Raw genomic sequence first — 11957 nt, forward strand, 5'->3', positions numbered from 1 at the left:
TGCTTGCTGTTTAACGAACTGCACCATCATTGAACAAAAATTTGCTAGTACCGAAAGTACCGAAAAAAAAAACTGGAAATCCCGGTTCCTTAGAGGCATGGTACCGAAATTACCGGTTCCGAAAAATAGCTCCGGTTCCGGAAACACTATAACGTACCATAACCGTGAATCGCCCTATACAGGGTGAGTCTTAAATAAGTGCCAATATTTTTAGGGGTAATATATTTTGGCCCTAGAAATTTAAGGATTTTTCTGAGCAATATTTTTTTGAAAAAAAAATCTGGAATTTTTTTTAGTTAAAAAACATACTTTCTTGATAATATGGTAACTAAGGTTCAGAACCGGAAATTCCCGGTTCTTTTGAGATATCAAAGAACCGGTACTCGAAATTATCTAATTCTCCTTCGGGACTCGGTAACAATAACTAAAAAATTATTCTTTTATTACGTGAGAAAGTAGTGATGCTATTTCTCATTGTTCTTGCCTCTTTTCTCTTTTGAAATTTCTGTAATGTTTATTAGCTATTATTGAAGTTTAAATATGTTATTTTATTATTTAGTGCAATGTGTTGTTCAGTGTATTAGTTATCCAATGAAAATCACCTAACCAATAAATTACTACAAAACAAACACATTAATGTTAAAATTAAACTTGTTTTAAATTTAAAAAAAAGTTGTAGAAAATCTTTGAAAGAGATAGTAATATAAAAATATGACATTATATATTTTTTCCGCATTTCTTTCCATCAGAAGATTTTCAGTTACAGAAGAATTGTTACTTACACGAAATGTGAAAATATTCTGTTTTCAAGCAAATTTTTTCTCTATGATCAATTTTTTTTTATTTTATTTTATTTTGAACTCATATCACGGCACATAAAACAATCGGCACGCCAACTCTACTCAGATTCCATTGTTTAAAATTTCTATAAAATTTGACCTTGTCGGCGCCATTATGGTTTCCTAGTCAGGGCCGGATTAAAACGCATTAAAAAATTTCTCAGAAAATATGAAAGGGTCGTATTAAAAAAATACTGTAATTGACTGAAACTGAATTTTATTTACAATACTTTTGTCCAAACAAATGAATCGTTAACCGCGCATACTTCTCGAAAAGTAAAAATGAAAAAATCAATTAAATATTTCACTGTAGAGAATAGACAATTAAAATTAAAAAACATGCAACTAACAAAAACATGCCAGGAGTTACAAACAAGAATTAAAAAATACCAATAAAATATTTATTGAACAATATAAAGAGGCTACGTACAAATTATGCCCATCAATGGGCGTAGCAAATTTATTAATATTCAAATTTCACAAATTAATAAATCCACAATTTTTTTTGAGAAACTTCTATTTTTTCATGGCAGGAAACAAAGTAGGTACCGCATTGTATTTTATACGGTTACAAAGTGAATTGGAAACATTTTAAATTCAAAGTGAACAGAACACAACCTGTACTTGTGGGCCTTATTTATATCTTCAATCAAGTCTTCTCCGTTAGCTGCAATTGCCCATGTTCTTGCCCTAAAAATGTATTGTTAACTTGTTACTAATCTATTGTTATTTTCGATATACTCATTTTATTTATTTTTATAATTTTATTTAAATTAATAATATAATTATTTTTAAATTTAATGTTGAATGTCTAGATACAACATTAAATTTTACTAAATATTTAACATTTTAATCTTGCTAATATTTTATATACATATAGGGTGAGTCTTGAATAAGTGCAAATATTTTCAGGGGTGGTATATTTCGACCCCAGGAACACGTTTATGAGTTTTTTTTCGCTAAAAAAAGATATTGAAAATCGTGCATTTTCTTTTAACTTCCCTGTATATTTTTCGAAAACTTTTTAGAACTGCCTGTTCACCGCAAATTTTCCCACGGTATAATTTCTTAATCTCTGATATTACCATAGTTACGGCTTTACTCTATGGTTGCGGCACTAAAAGGGATGCAAATACAGAAAAAATCCGGTGGCTCTCAACTCAACATTTAAAAAAAACATTTTTTTTTAAACTTAAATAACTCGGTTATTTTGGATTTATCTGAAAAAGTAAGGAGAAAATATGTTTCTTTTATCGAGATCTGCCATCCCTGAAAATATTTGCACTTATTTAAGACTCATCCTGTATATAAGTTTGTTAACATTTAATATAGATGCTGAACTTGTATATTTTTAATTAGATCTTTCTATTTAGCTGAATGTCCTAATATGTATACTACTGTTTTTTTAACTAAAATATGTTAAAATAATTAATCACATATGTATATACATACCTAATCGGATCTCTAGGAAACAGAAAGAAACTTTTATTGCAGTTTAGTCCTCTACTCGGGCAGTTTTTGCTGCACAACTTCGCCCAGGCATTTTAAAAACACGTAAAATTAACGATTTAAAAATGTTCAGAAAAACAAAAATAAATTATATAACACAAGAAACGAAAATAAACTAGAAAAACCAAATATATAAACAAAAATAAAACAACAACTATAAAATATAACTCAAGAAATAAACAAAATAAATTAATCCGTACGCTACTGACTCGAATCAGCCGAAAGTGTGCGCAGTCGATGAAAGAAACTACGACACTGGTTACTTTCTGTTGATGGAAACCCTAATGGCGGCGTGCGCGACAGTATGCGCGTAGCGTTCCCGCCAAAGAGAGTTAGCCTGCCGTGTGATTTATATGCCGTGCTCATATTTTCCTAAAAACATCTCTGTGAAACTATGGCGAGTGCCACGACTATACTTAGCCTAGTTATAGACCACGACTATACAGCTACGTCAGTGATCACGGGACGCGAAAACAAGGTCGTATAAAGTGGCAGAAAAAGAACAAAATATTTGACAAGGAGTAAAGCTACTAGTTTCTTTATACTATGACAATACACCAAAACACTTTACTTTTGCACTGGATGCGCATTTCACTAACCATGTTACCATCATCAGTAAATAATTAAAACTGAACTTTTGCACTGGACGCGAAACGCCCACTTTACTTTAAACTTGCCTAAAAGTAAAGTGTTTTGGTGTATTGTGGTGATTTAGTGTTTTATTTTGCTGCTTAATACCAAAAGTTCCAACCTTCAACTGTAAGGTAATATAATGTTGTCAAGTTTTATAGTCCTAGGACACCGGTAGTTATATTTCCGGATATTGTAGTTATACCGATAAAAAAACGAGATTTGGTATGTTGGTATATGACATAAATTAGGATTGATTGGCGTATTCAATTCTTTTCGGTCACTTCGTCACTTCCTGTTTCACCGGAAATGACTACAACTTTTGATTTTTAAATGGCACCCTCGGTGTTTCGTACTTTATTCGATAGAAAATGACATTCTGAATAGAATGACATATCATATGTCAACTTTTGACATTTTTGCTTGATAAAAAATCGTATTTTAAATTTCAATCCAGAGTGCCGTGACTATGTTAAATACACTAATTTTTAATCACGGAGCCTTAGAAAAATAGATCTGATCGTCTAATGTTTTTAGTGTCTTGTCCTGGCCGGTTAAAAGATGCCCAAATCGTATTGTTAATCATATCTCAATTTTTTCAAATGGAATGAGGGTGGCTCATTAGCATATTTGGAAAAACCATTTTTTTACGAATAATTTGATATCACACACTTGGTATTTGAGTCAAATTTTCGTTATGAACCGCATGTTATAATTTCAAATAAACCATATGCGAAAATGTCAAATGTTTACATATGATATGTCGTTCTACTCATTGTGTTACTTTCTATTGAATAAATTAAAAAAATACCAAATAAATACCATTTAAAAATAACCATAAATACCATTTAAAAATCAAAAGTTATAGTTATTTCTGGTGAAACAGGAAGTGACCTAAAACAATTGAATACGTCAATCAATCCTAATTTATGTCATATACTACATACCAAATCCCGTTTTTTTAACTGAAAAAATAAAAAAGTTATAGGAGTGAGCCACTTTTGAGACGCACCCGGTATATGGTAAAGAAATGTTTCATCAGCTTCTCCAAATGTTTTAATGACAAATATCCTTATTCTCTGGAAGAAAATCTTTCTGATACCTGAAACTGTAAAAAAAATATTTTCTGAGAGGATATTATTTGTTTTATAAATAGTTGGTAAAAATAGCATATTTACAAACAAAATTTAATATGCGGAAAAAAACCGAAATAAAAATTAGAAAAATTACACCTTGTATCTCCGAAACGAAGCTGTTTAGGAAATAAATTTATACAAACTTTATTAATTATTTTTATCTGCATAATATGTGCCAAATAACATTTCCCGATTACAATTCGGACCACCTTGTATATCCTACGTATGTATGTATATATCGTTGCATTTCAGATTATGTGTAAAACATCAAGAGGATATAGAGCAGCTAGATCAAAAACTTAAAGAAATGAAAGGTAGTAGTCTGTCTTCTGAGGAACGTATTAATAAAATACAAAAGATGATTCAAACTGAAGAAAAACATTCCAAAATGCATATAGCCGATACAGAAAAAATTAACGGAAACATACACAGGATTGATCAGCTATTAAAAGACCAACAAGCTATTGGAAAAACATTAGAGGCCAATATAAACAATGCATATTGCATTTGTAATAAATTGCGGAAACACATTAGAGATGAAAAAAAGAATCTTGAAAAACTAAAAGAAGTCGTATATGATATGGTAAGTAGATCAAATCTCTTTATATTGTAAAGTCGTTCGCGAACATTTATCGGCAAATTTGTAACAAGACTGATTTGATTTGCCCTTACGTCTCAAGTGCAGTACGGTGGAGCCTCTACTCGTTTTGAGACCAAAGCATCAAACACTCTATGTTCTCTAATTCGGCTCTATGTTCTCTACACTCATGTTCTCTAATTCTGCTAGCGAAGGTATATCGAAGACTGGAAGAACTGAAAGCAACAGTGTTGCTATATTAAAATGTGTAATATCTGTAATACGTTGACGAAAATATCTTTGGTTGAAAAATCCGCGTTTATGTATTGAAATTTTATTCGTGTTAAACATAGAATAAACAACATAAATAAAAATTCTTTTATAGGTACTGAATATTTTGTATAATCCAAAAGAGTCGTTTAGGTGGCTTGGAAATGACGACTATTGACATTTACCATATTTTACATATGAAATAACAGCGATCTTCATTTCCAAGCCAACTCTGACCCCGTTCTTTCTTTAATCATATCATATTATATCAAATTTTTTAATGATAGAAAATCCGTATTATTAACGTTCTGTGCTCAAAATACGGATTAATCAGTAGTTCTGACAACCCTATTTCCGGCAGCCACTCATTCTGTCGGCTGAAAATAGAACTACGGTACAGTATTCTTTATCCGCTGCGCTGTAAACGACACGCAGCGGAGCAGAGCTGAACTAAATCTCGGAATTCTCGGACAGGCCGACGGTAACGCCAGCTACATCTCGGACAGGTTTTGTACCACGAAATCACCTATAAGGTTGCGCATCTTCTTATTTCTTCAATCAACGGTATAAGTCTGACGCTATATGCCATCTGACTAGGCTGTTTTTTCCCAGTTTAGCAGGTTCTGAAGATGCTTACACTAAAAAATTGACTTAAGCTATATAATGTCCACTTAAATTGCATTGTTTCTATTAATAATTTACATTATTTTATATCAGTACATAGTACATGTTACAACACTTTTTCTGACCATTCTTAGAATATTCTACTACTTCTTTTTATGATTTGAATAAACAGAACTATTTCATCAAAACCTAGATTTTTTACATCATATAGGCTTGGTGCATTTCAGTTCATTTCACCAAATTCCGACCGCAGCGCTTCAACGGAAAAAATCTGAAGTTATCGATATACAGGGTGCTACAAATTCGAGGTACGATTCGAGGTATATTGGTATCTCGGAAACCGTAATAAATACGAAGATGGTTAAAATGGGGCAAAGGTGCGCCTTGGGATGTTCACCAAGATGCCATCAAAAAAGTTTTAATAATTTCAAGGATTGCTGAGTTTTCTGGAAGAAACGGATTTTGTTAAAAATCAATTTTATTTTTTTCTGTTGTTACTTTTTAGAAAATCAAAAAACTAATTGCACATTCTCATAGCCACTTTATTAGGGCTATCTAATAGTATTTTTAGATTTTTAAATTAGCTGATGACTTGTGAGATACAGAGGCCAACTTAATTTTTTTAAATAGGGACCTGCATTTTTTATTTCAGGTTTTGAAAGAACTCGGTCTCCTGAGTATAATGATATGCCATACTTTATACTTTTTTTTGTTTTAGGTACCTTAACAACAACAAAACTATTTAATTATTATTTACATAATATAATTTCAAGTCCCACTCTGCTTTTTTTAAATTATTTAATCTGATTATATTCATCGCAACAATATTGATAAGCGCTAATTAACATTGAATAAGAAAAATCGAGCCAATTGAAACATCCAAATAAATAATATCCAGGTCAGCAATTTAGAGATATTATTTATCCTTAATATATATAGATTTATATGAAAGAGAAAGAAATAGTGAGGGAAATGTATAAAAAAGGAGAAAAAAGATTAAACGGCTCAGCCCTCAACAACTCGTAACCGTATACACCAGTGTACACCAGTGCAGACACGCACACCCACACACTCACACAACCACACCTACACTAGTGCACACTGATGTAACTGCCTTCAGGCTTCATCAGTACGGTAAGGATTCAGGAAGCGAAGAAACCGATCCCAAATCTCAAAAATCCAGGAAGCAAACGATGCAACGAGGCACCGTGTGCAACCCAGGAGATGGAAAAAAATTGATGAAGAAACGAAAATAAATGATGGAAAAAAAAGGAGCAAACGGGAGCCTTTTGTGATTTGGGATCGGTTTCTTCGCTTCCTGAATCCTTACCGTACTGATGAAGCCTGAAAGCAGTTACATCAGTCTGCACTAGTGTAGGTGTGGTTGTGTGAGTGTGTGGGTGTGCGTGTCTGCACCGGTGTACACTGGTGTATACGGTTACGAGTTGTTGAGGGCTGAGCCGTTTAATCTTTTTTCTCCTTTTTTATATATTTATAACTATATACTTATAACTTTTTTTTATCGTGAATTTGAAATCTCAGTGTACGATCTAATAATATGCATAATATTAATCGTAGTTATTATAAATAAATCAACTTCTACAAACTACTTTCTAATGCTCTACATGTTTGACAGGGTTACCACCCTCCCTATTGCACAAATTTATTATTCGTTCAATTTTATTTATAGCTCTTTGAACATATCTTCTTCTTATATTTCCGGATGCATTTTGTACTCTTTATTGTAAATGTTAAAAAATATTGATTTAGTTTGGTTTGAATTTTTTATTTTCTATTGCATTTGATTTTCCGTATTCAATGTTTTACCCCACGTCATTGTTAAGTTTGAATATGTATAATATCAATATTGTAACGATGAACAGACTAAATATTTAAAAACCACAGAGCCGGACTTGAAATTAGTTTAAATAAATTGTGTTCAAAATATTGTTATCGGAAACAAAAAAAATTATATTAACTGTGGTATATCATTGTACTCAGGAGACCGAGGACCGAGTTCTTTCAAAAACTGAAATAAAAAATGCAGGTCCGCATTTCAAAAAATTAAGTCGGCCTCTGTTATCTCACAAGTCATCAGCTAATTTAAAAATCTAAAAATATCATCAGATAACCCTAATAAAATGGCTATGAGAATGTGCAATTAGTTTTTTGATTTTCTAAAAAGTAAGGGCAGGAAGTGGCCGGCCGTAGTTCCAGCGTTAGTGTGTCGATCTGCGGAGCGGAAGGTACTGGGTTCGATCCCCAGTCAGTACGGTCGCTTTATTTATTTAAATAAAAATATTTATTTATCTAAACAGAGCGACCAAGGAGCCGCCACCTGAAGGAAGGCAATGGCAAACCACCTTCAGTATATTTGCCTTGTACAGCCTTTCAATATAATGCCGTTCGGATTCGGCAATAAACTGTAGGTCCCGTGTACTTGTGTACACTGATGACACACATCACAAGTACATGCGAGAGGTAGCCGACGCTCTATATAGAGTATGGCACTGTAAGAAGAAACGGCAGGAAAAAATAAAGTTGATTTTCAAAAAAATCCGTTTTTTTAACAAAACTCAGCAATCTTTGAAATTTGGAAAACTTTTTTGATGGCATCTTGGTGCACATCCCAATGCGCAACTTTGCCCCAATTTAAATGTTCGTATCTATTACGGTTACCGAGATACCAATGCTGGCACCCCGAATTTGTAGCACCCTGTATTAGTGATCGACCGATACCGATACCGATATGAAAATATCGGCCATATCGGCCATCATGCCGATTATCGGTATAGGCCGATATACAAATGTATATCGGCCGATATTTTATTTTATTGATTATTCACGAAAAAGAAATAAAAAAATTAACTGAACTCGATTTTTTTAGGAACAACTTTATTAAACATATATGAATACAAACTGAAACGGATTCTTTAAAAAAATAAACAGAAAAATAAACTAAAATAAAAAATTTGAAAAAAACAAATTTCCCTTAAATCTGTCTAAAAAAAGCTTTAGTATAGGAATGCATAGGAACACAAACCGGACGATTTCCTTAAAATAAGACAAAAAGATAAACAGTAACGAATAAATAAAACACATAATTGGCACTTAACCGTCGAAGTCTTAGCTGTCACAGATTATTTATTCTTCTCGAAATATTTCCAATAAATACTTTTCTTTGAAGCCATTTTATATTAGTTTAAACACAACACGCATTTAAAAATAAACACCCTAACAGGATTAGACAAATTCAATCCCAAAACAAGCCCAGAGTCTAGTGAACGAAAATGCGTGTTCTGGGAAATACCGAATAATAAAGAAACTCAGGATGCTCGGAAACGGCCGCTGTGTCGCGAAGACGATTAGAGGATTTACCAAGGTCATTAATTCATTATTATTATTACCAAAGTTATTACTACTACTGTGGTGCAATGTTGCCAGATGTTCGGAATTAAATTATATGCATAATATATTAGGCGGAAGAACTTGAGCTGAACCTCGCCGCTATAAAAATCGGCCCTCGCGGCAATTAAAAAAAATACGCCGATAGGCCGATATATATCGTATCGGCCTGAAACATATCGGTATCGGCCGATTATCGGTATCGGTCGAACACTACCCTGTATAGTTCACGCCGCCGCCGCGCCGCGCGCCCCACAGAAGGGTATCTGAAAAAATTAGGTGGCCAAAATTTGATTTGACAAATGTGACCTTTTTTAAGAAACAGCAATATTATTGTTAAGATATCATATGAATACACTATATATTATGGTTTTTTTCCACCTTAAGGAATTTTTGTTTTTGTTTCCATGCCACAATACAAAACAAGCATTTTTTTTGAGTTATTAAGACAAAGTTTGAAATTCGATACCTTTTGTTGAAAACGTTAATATGGATATTGATGAAGCAGGTAAATACTACAAATTATTAATATGTTGTTCAATATATTCGATGTAACTGTTCCTAAAAGTAAATTTAAAAGATTTGACGTTTTAAATTTTAAGTAAAGCTAGGTTTTTGTTATAGTTCCATGTATTTCCCGCCTATTTTTTTTTTAAATTGTCTAGATAGTAGTGTCTAGTACACGAATTTAAAAAGTTTAGACCCGAAAATATCCGATTTTCCAAGATTTTTCTTTTAAAAAAAACATGTAATTTCACACAATTATAAAACTTTTTAATTTTTATTTCGTTATTTAATTTTAGGACCATCTGGTGTGAAGATATTCACCAAAAAGCAATTATTTGATATATAATGAACGAATAAGAATTGCCAAATATAACAGAAAAACTGTGTTTTTTAGAAAACTTTTTACTTTCTTACGTTGATTTCTCGGATGACTAAAAAAGAATTAAAACATAAATTTTCAAGATTTAGGGCCGAGTTTAAAAAAAATGAACAGAAGCAAGTTTTCAGAAAAATTATTTTCTCAAAAAAAATGCTACGTGGCTTGAAACATCTTTTTGTTTGCCAAAAGCAGTGACAAACATGGGAAGGCCTAAAAAGTCGTTTTTTGAATTGAGTGAGAGAAGTAAAAGAAGAAAGGCGAAGGAAGTTCTTACTAAAACAGATGCCAAGTTACTTACCTACGCGACTCAAATGCAATTGCATGTAGGACATCGAACTGCATCAAAGTTAGTAACTTTGATGCAGTTCTTTGATAACAACAGAAGATCCCTCTGACGATGACGATCCATCTAATACGTTTTCTTCTGACGGGGAATCATCATCTAACTAAAAATGGACAAGGTTTTTGGGAATTTATAATTATTTTGTATTTTTTTAGAGTTAATAATTAAATTTCCATATTTTCCTCTTTCTGCTATTCTTATATTGTATTTTTTACCCAAACAAATCGTGTAAATTACAAAATTTCACATTAGTTTGCTATTATTCCAAATTAAAATCAATAAAATACATTTGACGGCCTAATGTTTACAAATATCCCTCTGTGCGCCGCACAGTGGTTTCGGCAATGGAAAAAAAAACCAAAAAAGAGGGTGTTAAATCGGGTTTAAATTATCCTATCTTACATCGAGTTAGTTCAAAGACAATATAATAATATTACTTTTTTAATTTAATTACTAGTTTTGAATTTACAACACCTCCTTTTTGACAATTTTCTTAATATACGAAACGCGCAAAAATAAAGCGAAAACAAGTAATATTTTACAGCCCTTCTTTTAATTCCTAAAAATCGGTATTACCCAGGAACTGTTTAGTTTATCCATGAGTATTAAAAATAAAAATCATTTTGCCAAAATATACCGTGCCTTTGATGCAGTTTAGTTTGAATATATTTCTAATAAAATTACTTTACTTCCTACTTTAATCGGACTAGAACAAAAAAGCTTTACCGAACTTTGGTCTCGGATTAATTTGACTAAAAAAAGCAACTGTTAAAGTAGTCATTCTATAAATTTTATCGCCACATTCGGCCACGTTTGTTAAAAATTTAAAATAAAAGATAAACAGTGTGGAAAAAAATTAAAACTATATACATTCTTCATTTTTGCGGATGCCAATGAATTCATTTAATATAATTTACTTTTTTTGCCACTTAAAATTATATAAATATCATTATATTGTATAAGATTTAAATATTATAAATTATAATAATTTGAACCACAGTGTAACTAAACTGAGCATCAATTGAAGCGTAAAGTGCAAATTTTTGCATTAAGTTTAACTTCTTGTATTTTTTAAACTTTTGAAGGAATTTTGAATTTGCCAGCCAGATTCTAAAACATTGTTTTATCGACTAACGAACCGTTCTTTGTAGTTTTTTTCAATTATTGGTCAGGACCCATAATACAGGGTAAAACAAAAATGCGCGCATTTTTAACAAAATTTTAAGTGAGCCTCATTTTGTGGAGGGATGGAGGAGATCCATTTTTTGTGGGTAGTTTGAAGGAAGTGTTTTATACCTCGGGACGTTTATGAGTTTTTTTGGCTATCGCTCTCCATATGCGATGTTTTCGATATTCTTATGATTGTCGGTAAGTTGTCGATAGAGTTTTAATACTAATAATTTTATCTCATTGTGAAATGAAGATATCGTATTTTTAAGCATTGTGTATTTTAATGTATAATTAAATAAAGAAAACAAATAATTTTATAAAACTAAAAATTGTTACAGTTATACAGGGCGTTAAAAATTTATCTAGCTGGTATATTTAAATTATATGAACAGGTTTTATTATGTATCTTGGCATAACAAAAGAAGCATTTAACACTTTTTCATTTTAACGATACAGTATAATCACTTAGTATAACCATTAGTTAATACGCATAATACTCAAAAATACAATATATTAATTTCATAATGAGATAAATTTATTAGAATTAAAACCTTACCGAAAATTATAA

This window comes from Sitophilus oryzae, unplaced genomic scaffold (assembly GCF_002938485.1).
Source record: "Sitophilus oryzae breed Bouriz unplaced genomic scaffold, Soryzae_2.0 scaffold_1582_pilon_pilon, whole genome shotgun sequence".
Taxonomy (NCBI): Eukaryota; Metazoa; Arthropoda; class Insecta; order Coleoptera; family Curculionidae; genus Sitophilus; species Sitophilus oryzae.